A 13578-nucleotide genomic window follows, 5' to 3' on the forward strand; every position below is an offset into this window, starting at 1 on the left:
AACGATGTTGCAAGTGTTGGCCCAAAGTAAAGCTTGCGCATGGATTGTTTTAACCTTTTCCACCATCCCACAATCTAATCCAACTAATCCAGATCCTGTAAAAATGGTTATATATCTTTAGCACAAAAAATACGTCCAGTCCAGTTTGGTGCACACCTTTAGCAATGCCTCAGTCACCCAGAATCTACTTTCTAATGCCACCAGCCTTTTCCACTCCAAGACATTATATTTAACAGACTGAAAGTTGATAACGAAACACAATCTTTTTCTCCATAGATTACATTTCTGCATCTTGGGTCACCGGTGAGAAGGAATGTACATCGGAGCCAGAGTGTGATCGTGGGTGTGTGCCAAAGCATGGACAACCTTGGAGGGAAGGAGACAGATTAGTATGCAACCCGTGCTGCTCTGTGGTAATGTGCCCTGGCTCAGATCATCACAGATTCACAGCTCATGTACTCTCTCCCCTCTACTAGAGGACATATTCTGCTGGGGTTTGCAACCATCATTCCTCATCTTCAGAAATAACAGAACACTTCTCAAATCTCTGGTGGTCTTTGTTCTTATTTGAGGGTTGAGGACAGCAGACCATCATTCCTGACTGTACTGCCCCATTTGTATAGTGCTTACTACCAATGTTGTGGCCTTGAGGCGCTGTCCTATGCAGCAAGGTAAGAGAATGCCCATCTTGTCATGTGGTTGGGCGAGCACATGTTTATAGTGTGACCTAAGTGGGAAGCATTCAATGCTATGCTTGGGGGGTACAGATGTGCTGCAGACATGCACTGCGGATGTGTGCTCTGCCTTGGACACATAGTGGAACAGAAAGTGTGAGGTAGCTACAGGAGTTTCAACTAAGGAGTTTGTCTGAAGGAAGGGATTGCAGTGCTGGGTTGTGGGATAAGCCTGCAATGGGGAGATCTGGGATGCAAGGCCGGGTCAGTTGTTTGGGAACAGCCGTGAAGTTGCCGAACTTGATGTGGTTGAAGATTTCTTACCACCTGGCCCTCTTCCTCATCACAATTATTATCTATAAGGGTGGTCCAGCTGAAATGTAATAGTGCTTCTTCTTTTTCTTTACCTAGAGCGCCTTCCCTCCATGAGAGGAGTACTTGAGGTTCGGCCTCCCATGGGCACTTCTGTTTTGTTCTTCTCTCCCCGCTGATGAAGGCTCCTTGCATGTGAGCTGTTGCCTGATGTGATACTTTCAGTAGGGTAGGGATAGATCTGCTGTGATCTTCCTTGCTTCTGTGCGCCTTCTTATAGCGGCCTGCATTAGAGGCCTAGGCCAGCTAGCCCTTACTGGCATGGGAATGGGGCTATGCAGTTACTTCTCTTGGGTTGCGTCTTTGCACACAGTGGGATGGACATTAGTCTTGTGAAGTGTTGGTGTGGCCAGATTTCTCAATAAGTTCCACCCTCTTAACAGTATGCATGCCCTACACCCCATGCCCCTATGCCTGCCTCCCTCCTGTTGTGTTGAGTGCCAGGTTAAACGGGTAGCAATTGATTTCTCCTTTCTCTCTGATGGTGCGTGGGTTGTTGCAGCAGGACAATCCAAGTAAGTTTGTGGTTCGCTGCGCTAGAGTGTTTGTACTCAGGCAGTCGCCATCTTGCTTCTGCTGCCTGGTGGATTACCTTCTTGCAGCATTCCTGCACTTTGGTGGCCTGGTGGGATCTCATGTATGGATTGTAAATGGTATGCACCCAATGCAGTGGTCTGTGTCTGAGGGTCTGCTTTAGTTGCTGGTAAGTAGCTTCTGTTTCTCTTTACCTCCACACTCTTACTGTGATCTGGGGCAGTTTTCACTTAGTGACTATAATGGGGGATCCACCCCTGTAACTCAGCAGTCAGAGCACTCGCCTCTGATATTGCTGACATGCAGGTTTGTGGTCACTCATTTCTTTGCTGGAACATGCAGTGCTGAGCACTATAGGAAAAGCTTTGTTTTGATGGTGTGGCTGGTCAGGGGCTGCGGTTTGTTTGCATTCTGCCTTAGTTTTCTTCCTGGTGGTTTTTACCTCTACCCTTCGGAAGGGCCCTCTTGGGGGTCTTCACTGTACCGTCTTTGCTTGTGACATTTTCCCTCCTTCATGTTGCTAGACCCTTGACCACTTACATGTACTCCATCAGCTTTTGCATTTCTTTCCCACCTTCTCCCGACTTAGCAGTTCGGATTTGTTGTCTCCTTTGTCATTGGGCGTCTTGTATGGGTTTGTCTGGTTTTTGGTCTCCAGTTTCCAACGTGGCACTTCTCTGTCTGAGTCTTGTGGACTGCAACAAGTAAGACGGACAAAGTGGTAATGCCAAGGCTATGTGGTGGTACTCCTCATTACACTAAGTTCTGAGTTCCACATCACGATCCCGCTTAGGGGCATTGTGGTTGCAGTGATTTCTTGGTCTCTGCTGGTTTCTCTCAGGACTACTTGTGGGAGGGTGACCCTGTTATACACCTCTAATGGGGAGAGAAGGAGTCACTTAAATAGAGGGCTGGAAGGTATCTGGCAGCTGCCCTCTCTGAGATTAGGACAAGGTTGAGTAGGATTTATCAGAATTAAGATTACTGGTAAGTAACTGGGATAGAGATCCTTGAGACTACACCTGGGGACCGCAAAGGATGTGTCTCCAATATGGGACTTTATGAACCTAGAGATAGCCAGAATTCTGGATGCAAAGGTCCTTCTTGGGTAGTAAATGCATAGTGTATTTTTAAGGAAAATTGGCCTGGTGTCATGGATGGCTGGATGCATAGTGTCATGAAGGAAATATGTTTTGCTCCATGCAGCCAGTTTACAGTTTCAAGAGAGGGAAGAAATGCGATCCTGGATGCCGAGGTGAGGATGCTATCTAGAAGCTGTATTTAGGATGCACTGGAGTCTGTGAGGAACAAAGACAGGAGGTTCTATGTAAAGTCAGCTGGTGTAGTCTAGGTGGAGCTAACCTAGACAGGAGGCTTTAAGTAGAGTCAACTGTTGTGGTCTAAATGGGAGAGAACCAAGACAGAGGAATCTAAGAAGAGTCAGCTGGTGTGGCCCCGGTGGGAGAGAGCCAAGACAGGAGGCTCTAAGTATAGTCAGCTGGTGTGGTCTAGGCAGGAGAGAGCCAATGCAGGAGGCTCTTTTTGTAGCCAACTAGTGTGATCAAGGTGGGAGACAACCAAGACAGGAGGTTCTATGCAAAGTTAGCTGGTGTAGTCTAGGTGGGAGAGAACCAAAACATGGGAATCCAAGTAGATTGAGCTGGTGTGGCCTAGGCGGGAGAGATCCAAGACAGCATGCTCTTGGTATAGCCAACTGGTGTGATCTGCAGTGGTCTAGGTGGGAGAGAACCAAGACAGTGGTGGCTGTTATGATGTGCGGTGTCCCAAGGTGTGGGAATGTGACACTTGACCCTCATGGTGAAGGAGGGAGATTTGGTCAGGTAACTTTTCAGTGCCATACACTTGCCATCTTTTAGAAGACTGCCTCTGCCCTCATGAGTCGAAGTAGGAAAAGCAGGACAGCTGCTTTCAAAAGTCCACTGTCAAGTCTAAGGTGAGAAGAACCAACACATCCAATTACCTAGCTTGATTTGAATTCTGCATTGCGGATTGACGAGGAGGCATCACTACAACCATTTTACAGTTTCTTTCTTTCACGTTACAAAGTTCTTTCTACATCCACTGAATGTGTAGCACGACTATGTTGTGAAAACCTGTTTTCACTGCGTTCAGATATAGGCATTTATCGAAAGACTCAAGAAAACCTAATGTGCCGGGGGTGTAGTGTGTTTGATCCATCCCAGGTGCAGACATGATAAAGTCTCTACTGTAGGAGGATGGAGCATGTCCCCTAGTATTTGTGAACATGTGTCAAATGCGTGTTGTTACCCCAAAGCCTCACAATTTGGAGTCTTTGCCCTTGAGTCCAAGTATAGTGATAGTTGGTTACTGGTTTGCAGAACTGTGTTTTTCTTCCGGCGTTGTTAGTGATTTGTGGTGGAATGGAAACAACTAACCATGACTAGAAGTAAACATTGAGGACAGTGAAATTCGAGTTGATTAGCCATCTATGCGGCACCATGGGCACCCCCCTATTGGCGAACCACTCAGATCCTCCAAACCTATCACCTTACTTCTGTGTGGACCAACCACAAATCAGAAGTAAGTCCAAAGGAGCTGCTTCTTCCAACAGGATGTAGGACCACCTGTCCTTGATACCCATCCATAGTTTTCCATGGAGCCTTGGTCCTGTGTATCTGCAACTATTTGTGCACAGGGCTGTTTCATACTGCACATTCGGGCCTCTACTGCCACCACACTGCCAAACACTGGAACTGCACGTTATCCTGTCCTTTACATGATATCGTGGCACAGGCATGTCTTTCAACAAAGCATCACCTCATTAACCTATTATGGCACAAACTACCACAAATCATGGCAGGCATGTACAAGGACCCCTGTGCTCGGTGAGGCCTTACGGGTCCACAAAGTCATTTTAAAGAAAGGGAAGTTTCCAGGCAGGTTGGTAACCTAAAAAGATTGGAAACAAAGGCTCGGAAAAAAAGAATTCATATAAATGGCAGTTTAAGACACCGGCAGGTGCATTGAAAGACCGATAGGGCTGGTGCAGGGTCTAATATGCGACTGACACCACCTCAGCGCCAGCAGCCGCTTGAGAAGCCGCCCTCAGTTCACAGTCCTACTTGTAATCGGGTTGCAGAAAGGTTCGATTACAACTCCTCTTACTACGGTCTCAAAAACCTCTGATTGCCGCATACGGTGACTCCCTGGCAATGTATGGACCGCTAAATAATTGAATAAATCGCTCGTTGTCCCTGTAGGGCAGCCATCTCTCCCCCTAAGTGGATGCGAAATGGCTGCCTGTGTAAACATTGCAACAGAACACGTCCCCGGGGACCGCGGGTTCGCGGACGCGCAGAGCCCTTTTGCATCGAGTGCAGCCAGAGAGGACGGCTCAGAGGGGGCAGGGTCCCGCCAGGGATGCAGCGGGTGCAGTGACACCAGATACCTGATAGACCGATTGAACCCTGAAATGTGTTGTTTTTTAACTGCCCCAACAGCAGTGAAATGGCAATTTTCCTTGCCTGCTGCATCCTTGCTAGGCTAGTGGTTTCCGTTCCATAGGACAGGGTCAATACTTTACGCAGATCCCAGTAGGGGATGCTCGGTTCGGAGCTGTTGGATAGCAGTGTAAAAAACCTGTGAATATTTAGCATATCAGGGTAAATAAACTGTGAATATATCTGTTACATTATCATTTTTCTGTGGGACTCGGGGCCTCAATTACGAGGTCCTAGAGCACACTGCGCAACTTCAGCGTCATTTTTTTTATGCTTCGGTACGCAGTGTGCCAGCCCATATCTACAAGGACACGCAAAGTCACCTTGTGTGGCTTTCATGGACTTGTAAATATGTACCCCTCTCACGCATAACACTGCATGAAAGGGGCGTTCCATGGGTGTTGCTTGGGGTGTTACCACACAACACCCATGGAACCAGAAGGAATCTGCCGCATTCCCAGATTTACCAGTGTGGGAATGCGTCAGATTTCTATGCCACTTTAGATGTGGCATAAGAGTGACGCAACAGGGAGAAATATCTTTATTTCCCCCAGCTTTTTCCTCTATGTGTGCTGCATTTTGCAGCACACATAGAAAGAGGAAAATACCTCTATGGATTGTTTTTGTGCAGGAAGGTTTCACTTCCTGCACAAAAACAATCATCCCCACAATGCAGGGACCCTTGCACCATGGTGCCTGTGTTGGCGCTAGGTAGCAATTTGTGCATCAGAGCAGGGGGGGAGGTCAGGAATGTGGCGTATCTCGTATATATGGTGCATTTCAGGCCTTTCCCGGTGGCGCAGGGTGGCACAGCAAGGCACTTGCTTTGCTGTGCCACCCGGCAACCCTGCACCACGGGCCTCATGAACGAGGCCCTCAGTATCTAGATTTCTCATATTTTCACTCATTGCTTTGTCTGCTTCTGCACCGTCGTCTCTCTGCGCTGCACCCCTTTAACCTCCTTTACTCCCTCTCCCTGGGCTATTTCTTCCTGATTTCCACTCATGTGTTTCCTGCCCTCACTCTCCTCAGCCCTGTCTTCTTGCCCTACTCTCTCACCTCTCTTTTTCCTCTCTCCTGCTCCTTTTCATTCAGGCTTCCCTAGCCTCCTTTTTAGGTCTGGCTTTTGAGACTGTGCCTTAGGCTATTGTTTCCAAAAGACAAAATCCTACATAATACACTTATCTACAGGGACTTTTGGTCGGTGGACCTAATTAATTGGTCACTTAAACTGCCATTCACATTTTACTCCCACCTACCACAGCATGTAGCACTGGGGCAGTGGGGAAGCCGCTTTACGCACTGCCTCCCTTCAGTTTGAGTGACTTTTCTGTGCCTACTGCTCACATCCCTCCGAAAGTAGTTTCTTTCTCCTCTGTGACAACACTTTTTTAAAAGTGTTTTATTGTATTCACTTATATTTACTTTAAAAATTAGCTATTTATTGTAGCTACACTTTGGGTGTCCAGATAGATGGAGATTTATTTCTTTTTTCTTTTTAAAGGTGCTGTTTTAAAGGGTTTTAGTGACATTGTAACATTGCAGCTGGGTGGAATTCGAGTGGTTGGTTTGGTAGTGATATATTGCCTCTTTCACAAATAATACTAAATAATGTATGGCACAACTGGAAGGGTTGACATTTAAAAACATCACTAGTAACAGTCACATTAGTGAATGTTATTTTAATTTAAAATTTTCATTGCAAACATATGGCAGCCACATTTAGGTAGGGACATTTTGTTCTGTTTGTTTTTATGGCATATGCTTGCAATAAAAAAGAAAAAAATAACCAAAGCCAGACCAATCGGGAATGCTTGTTTTCCTTTCTGTCTAACTCCCTGTGTTGTCTCTCTCCACAGCCCCCTCAAAGCGCTTTCCTTTTCGTTTTTCCACAGACATTCCCGGGATGTTTTTCCTTTCACTCACCCCTCCACTGCTCCTCTCACTCCTTCTACCTCGCCTGATCTTCTTTTCTGTACTGTCCAAACCTCCTTCTCTTCTCTTCTAGCTCAAGCATGACGACCCCCCCCCACTTGTGTTCCTGTTCTTATTCTCCCCTGATCTCCTTGATTTTCCTCTGATCAGCTATTCCTATCTTAACACTTTCATTAAGCGCCTGTCTCTCTTGCCCTCAGGTCCCCTCTCTCCACCCGGTTTATCCACACTTTGTCATTCATGAGATCACTCCTCCTCCCTCACCCCCTGTCCATCATGAGCTCACTCCTTTTCCTCTCTTTGTCATTCTGGAGATAACAGTTTCTCCTTTTCTCCCTCTTTTTTCCTCTCTGCCATTTTGGAATTCCCTGAATCCTCCTCTCCCACAGTCCTTTCTGAGCTCCTTTTCTTTTCCATGTCTTTCATGAGATCACTGTTTCTATCTCTTTCTCCAGTCCTTCCTGAGCTTTCTCCGGATATCCCTGCTTCTCCCATTCTTTCAAGGCCTTTCAGAGCTTGCTCCATTTCCTCTCTTTGTCATTCTGGAGATCCATGCTTCACCAACTCTCTCCATTCCTTCTGGAGCTCACTTCTTTTCGTCTCTTTGTTCCAGATATCCCTGATTCTCCCACTATTTCCAGTCCTTTCTGAGTTTCCTCCTTTTCTTCTCTTTGTCATTCTGGAGATCCTTGCCTCTGCTTCTCTCTCCAGTCCTTCCAAAGAGTGTTTCTTTTCCTCTCTTTGTCCTGGAGATCCCTGCATCTCCTGAACTTTCCAGTCCTTCTGAGCTCGCTCCATTTCTTCTCTTTGTCATTCTTGAGATCCACGCCTCTCCCACTCTCTCCAGTCCTTCCAAAGGGTGTTCCTTTTCCTCTCCTTGTTCCAGATATCCCTGATTCTCCCACTCTCTCCAGTCCTTTCTGAATTTGCTCCTTTTCCTCTCCTTGTCATTCTTAAGATCCATGCCTCTCCCACTCTCTCCAGTCCTTCCAAAGGGTGTTCCTTTTCCTCTCCTTGTTCCAGATATCCCTGATTCTCCCACTCTCTCCAGTCCTTTCTGAATTTGCTCCTTTTCCTCTCCTTGTCATTCTTGAGATCCATGCCTCTCCTACTCTCTCCAGTCCTTCCAAAGGGTGTTCCTTTTCCTCTCTTTGTTCCAGATATCGATGCCTCTCCCACTCTATCCAGTCCTTCTGAGCTCATTCCTTTTCTTCCCTTTGTTCCAGATATCCCTGCCTCTCCCACTCTCTCCAGTCCTTCCAAAGACTGTTCCTTTTCCTCTCTTTGTTCTGGAGATCCCTGCATCTCCTGCTCTTTCCAGTCTTTCTGGAGCTCACTCCCTTTCTTCTCTTTGTTCCAGATATCCCTGATCCTACCACTCTCTCCAGTTCTTTCAGAGCTCACTCCCTTTCTTCTCTTTGTTCCAGATATCCCCGATTCTCCCCCTCTTTCCAGTCCTTTCTGAGTTTCCTCCTTTTCCTCTCTTTGTCGTTCTGGAGATCCTTGCCTCTCTCTCTCTCTCCAGTCCTTCCAAAGAGTGTTCCTTTTCCTCTCTTTGTTCTGGAGATCCCTGCATCTCCTGCTCTTTCCAGTCTTTCTGGAGCTCACTCCCTTTCTTCTCTTTGTTCCAGATATCCCTGATCCTACCACTCTCTCCAGTTCTTTCAGAGCTCACTCCCTTTCTTCTCTTTGTTCCAGATATCCCCGATTCTCCCCCTCTTTCCAGTCCTTTCTGAGTTTCCTCCTTTTCCTCTCTTTGTCGTTCTGGAGATCCTTGCCTCTCTCTCTCTCTCCAGTCCTTCCAAAGAGTGTTCCTTTTCCTCTCTTTTCTGGAGATCCCTGCATCTCCTGAACTTTCCAGTCCTTCTGAGCTCGCTCCATTTCTTCTCTTTGTTCTGAATATCCCTGCTTGTCCTGAACTCACCAGCCCATTTTGAGCCCACTCCTCTCATTTTCATTCTGGAGGGCCATTGTTATTCTGCTCTCGCCCGTCATTTCTGAGCTCGCATCTTTCCATCTCTTGGTCACTATGGTGAGTCGTCCTTCTCCCGCATTCGCCAGTTCTTTCTGAGTTCGCTCCTTTTCCACTTTTTGTCATGCTGGAGACTGCTGCTCCCCCTCTCTCTACAACAAGGTCTTCAAACTGGGGGATGGGCCCCCTTGGGGGGCCTCAAGTGATTCCAGGGGGGCGCCGGGTTCTGGCCAAAAGAGGCATTATACAAATAACAGGGCTTTGTTTTGAGCGGAAGCATGTTATTGCATTCTTAAAAAGGTAACCGTACTTAACTGCAATGTTTAAACAAGTCCAGGCATATTTAAACATCACCATCTTTATAAAATAATTGTGAAAAATTCTGAGGTGGGCCCACTGATTTATATTTTTCAACTGGGGGGGCCACGGCATTAAAGCGTTTGGAGACCACTGCTCTCCAGTCTTTTCTGGGCTCCCTCCTTTTCCTCTCTTTCTCATTCCTAAGTTTACTACCCCTATTCCCCCCCATATTTGCCTCGTGAGTTCCCTGGGTTTCAGTTCTTTTACCAATCGTCTCTTGCACTCTCTTCAGCCATTGTCTTCAACAACCAAGAACCGTCAGACCCACCGTTCCAAGGAATTATTGTGTAAAGCTGGGAACAAATTAAAAACAGGTGAAAATCAGTTTGACAATAACATCTGCGTAAAGCACGAATTGAAGAAATCAGGCAGATTACGTGGTAAGTGGAGCCTCAGAGCTGCAAAGGATGTATGGAGACTAAATGAGAGAGGACATGAGGCACACAGATGCAGAGAAGGGAACAGGAAATATACAGAAGCATTGAAGGGATGGGGTGAGGCGCGTCTGAAGGATGAGATAGCTTGAAAGGGAAGGAGGAGTGGAGGAGTTAAGAGATGAGGCAGGGTTGAGGCTAAAGAGACGAGGCAGGAGTACTGAAGGAGAACTGAGGTAGCGATAACGAGAAAGTTAAAAAGGTAAGAACAAAGGTTAGCTATCTCATTCGGAATGATGGGAGTTTGGCCTGTTTTAGGCATAGGAAGGTGAAACTAGATGAAGACGAAGGAATAAATAAGGAAAGAAGAAACAAGAAAGGGGAAATTATCTAGGGAAAGTAGAAGTGGGATATTGCTTATTCAGTTCATGTTTGCCGTAACTGTCACCTTGTGACAACTGAAACTATCTATGCTCGGGCAAAGCATTAAACTTCAGACATGAGGTCCAGAAAAATGGGAAATCTCTGTCCTTTGCAGAGGCAGAAGTTTCCTAGCTTTGCCCAAACTTCGTATTGCCCAAATGCCGATTCTTTGCAGCCAGATGCCCCACCCAGGAAACGCGTCCCATCCATCTGCCGAGAAGCAGCCCCATTGGTGGCCCAGATGGGCTTCCTTCTTCCCGCTAACCCTCAAAGTTACCATTGGCCTGTAGTGGCAGCTGGTAAACACCTTAAAAGCTGCCACTTGGCAGTCGCTCACCGCCCGTTCCCTACATGGCTGCTGGACAGCTGCGGTCCACTCACGAGGAAAGTTCTTCTGCTGCTCTGCAAGGGTCTTTTTCTCTCTCTACTTCATAGTTGCTCAACTTTGAACTTTGTGAGATGATTAAGTTAAAAATAGTGACGGGGCTTCACCCTCCCATAAAAATATTATCCAATGAAAACTTACAGCCTCAACTTAGAAGCGTGCTGATGGTGTCCTAATAAGTTAAAAGATAGGCCTTTAATCTTCTAAACCCTATGTTGGTCCACTGGAATTTAGCAATTCAGCAGCCTTAGCGTTATCCACGCAATTATGGATTTATCACACATGTCAGGCAATCCACCATCTGCTTCATGCGTTGCAAATTTCAGCAAAAACAACATTTTATTTCTGAAACGGATTAAAATATATGAAAGACTTTCCAAATGACGTGCAAGTCAGGTCCTGCTCCTTTCCAGACATGGCTCATTCCCCAGGCCCATTGCTTTGTCAGGGCCCTGCAATGCTGCTGTAAAATCTACATTTTGAAGGAAACTTGCCTTATATATTCATGGCAACTAATATGACTAAAGCTGCTAAAGGGCAAAAGCTTCAGACATGCCTGTTTGAAGTTACCTTGTTGCCTTACACTGCTTCATCCTGCATTTAGACACTGAAGCCATGAAGGCTTTCCTCAGTGGTTTGGGATCTGAAGGAAGTTATTTTGTTTATAGAAGGGAATAAAAACCTAACATGTTTAAAGGTGTTCAAACGAAGTGGGAGGAAGGATTCGTTCTTTATCATATGTTTTTTTATTTCAGCACTCATATAAATATTTTTTTTTATTACTGTGTTTCTGAAACAGCAGTTGTTTCAAAAGGACAATTCTAGTTTAATAGAATGACAGCTATGTTCCATCGCATTTTAATATATGATGTATGTAAAGTGCTTCTGAGAGAAGCACTTGAACATTAAGGGGCAGATTTCTGAAAAGTGGCGTTTCACCTAGTGCAGCGCCACTTTTCTTCCACCCCTTAGCGCACCCCTTACGCCACCGTATTTAATATTCGGCGCACCATGGCTATAGTTAGGGAACTAGCGTCAGAATTTTTGATGCTAGCCCTATGCTTTGTAGAATTAGCATAAAAAAATCTGACGCTAATCCAGCAAAGCACCCAGAGGCCCATTGAAACCAATAGGAGCCTCCTTTTAATGCCTGCTCTGAGCAGACGTTGAAAGAGCTGCAAAAATGACGCAACTAAATCTTTTAGATTTTTTTGTGACATTTTTTCAGCACTCCTAACAGGGGAACACCCCCTTTCCATACATTGTGCCTGGTGCAGGCATAATGTAGCGTAAAGGTTTACAAAGTGATGCAATGCATGCATTGCGCCACTTTGTAAATTTGGCACAGCAATTTTGGCCTCGTTAGGCCACATTAGCGTACAAAACAAATGACGCTAATATGGCACAAGGAGGAGCTACGGGCTCTTAAATCTGCCCCTAAGTGCGTAATGTACTATGTTATTTCTAGGTTTGTTTCATGTGGAATGGGTGCTGTCAGACCTGAGTGTGAGCTCAAATTTTACCCAAAGCTTCTGAAATGTGTTTTTAGACATAGCTTTGGTGTTCGAGGAGAAAAAAGACATTGATTGGCTAAATGAGTGCAAATGCAGGGGGAGGCTAACTTTGTGTATGTTTTACTCTAAAAAGGTAGAAAGATCAAAGTTAATAGAATGTGTTTTCGTCGTTTCTATGCAAGCATTTGGAATCAGAGTTGCTTAATGTTTATAACTTCCTTAGAAAACCCATCTGTTGTCAGTGTCCTTGGGTTCCCTTTTCCATCACGCTGCATTAATACGTGGAAGCAGGATGGTGATAATGTCACTGCGTGTGCGCAGAAGGTGCAATATCACATTATATGCCACATCATTTCCCTTTTCTTGGCGCTGCATTTAGATAACTCTGCAGAATGATTTGGGCCTGTCTTGTTTCTCTTACAGCTGTTATGTTATATATCTATTATTTATAGCATAACCTATATGCCAGGCTCCCTGGTGCTATCTCAAATATCACCCAGTGTGCGGCTAGTAGTTTGGACTCTGTCTTCCTAATGGTGCCCGAATTGAGAAAAACATAGGCCTAGATTTAAGAAGATCCTTGCATCACATTAGGGTCATTTTTTATGATGCTAATGGGGCTCAATGAGGCCAAATTCACAGCGCCATATTTACAAAGTGTTGCAATGCATGTATCGTGCCACTTTGTAACCCCTTGTGCTGCATTATGCCTGTGACAGGCATAATGTATGCAAGGAGGGTGTTCCCCCGTTAGGAGGACCGCAAAAATGGCACAGTGGAATCTTTAGGATTCCACTGTGCCATTTTTAGCAGCTCTTTTTAACACCTGCACAGTGCAGGCGTTAAAAGGGGGACACCTTTATTCTTAATGGGCCCCTACGTACCTTGCAGGATTAGCGCCAACATTTTTGGTGCTAATCCTGCAGAAATTATGACGCTATTGTCCCTACCCTGCACCATGGTGTGCCGTATGTTTAATACGGCGCACACATGGTGGCATTAGGAGGGCGCTAAGGGGCATAAGAAAAGTGGCCCTGCATATAATGCAGCACCACTTTTCTTAAATTTGGGCCATAGGCTATTAAGCTTCCTCTGTACTGTACATGGACAGCCTGTGTTTTTTAGTTCATGTAGAAGTTAATTTCAGAAGAAAGCCTGTGGCTAAAGAAAGCTCCATCTTTTTGTAGCCAGTCATTCCATTTCCTGTGTCCTTTTATTTGGCTCAATCCCTCACCATTCACCTGTGCCCTTCCCACACACCCTGCTTTTCTATGCATCATCCCCGGATCTGTCTTCACTTCCACTCCCTGCATCCATTCTCAAACTCCCTGTTTACTCTTCCCCCTCAGCCGCTTCCACTTCTTGAACTCTTTGTTGATCCTCTTTTGTCTTTCCTTGGCTTTTGCTACTGCTATGTACCTGTTTTTGCTCTCTCTGCTTATTGAGTTCCAAGCTCCAAGTTACCCCTCTCAGTCAATCCTGATTTCTTTTTATATTTTTATTTCATTTCACTGGATTTCATCTCTCTCCACAGCTGTTCTCGGGTCACTGTA

The 13578-nt window shown here is 45.8% G+C and overlaps 1 protein-coding gene across 2 annotated transcripts in view; it reads left to right on the forward strand.

Moving 5' to 3' along the window:
- Positions 1-13578, forward strand: part of CHRM2 (cholinergic receptor muscarinic 2) — a 517170-nt gene that overhangs the window by 32538 nt on the left and 471054 nt on the right. Inside the window, exon 1 of one of the 2 annotated variants that reach the window (XM_069227961.1) lies at positions 304-671. The exons of the other annotated variant lie outside the window; for it this stretch is intronic. The gene's annotated coding sequence lies outside the window, so the exon portion shown is untranslated. Of the gene's footprint in view, positions 1-303; positions 672-13578 lie in introns of those variants that run through there. 2 annotated transcript variants of the gene reach the window in all.

This window comes from Pleurodeles waltl, chromosome 4_1 (assembly GCF_031143425.1).
Source record: "Pleurodeles waltl isolate 20211129_DDA chromosome 4_1, aPleWal1.hap1.20221129, whole genome shotgun sequence".
Lineage (NCBI taxonomy): Eukaryota > Metazoa > Chordata > Amphibia > Caudata > Salamandridae > Pleurodeles > Pleurodeles waltl.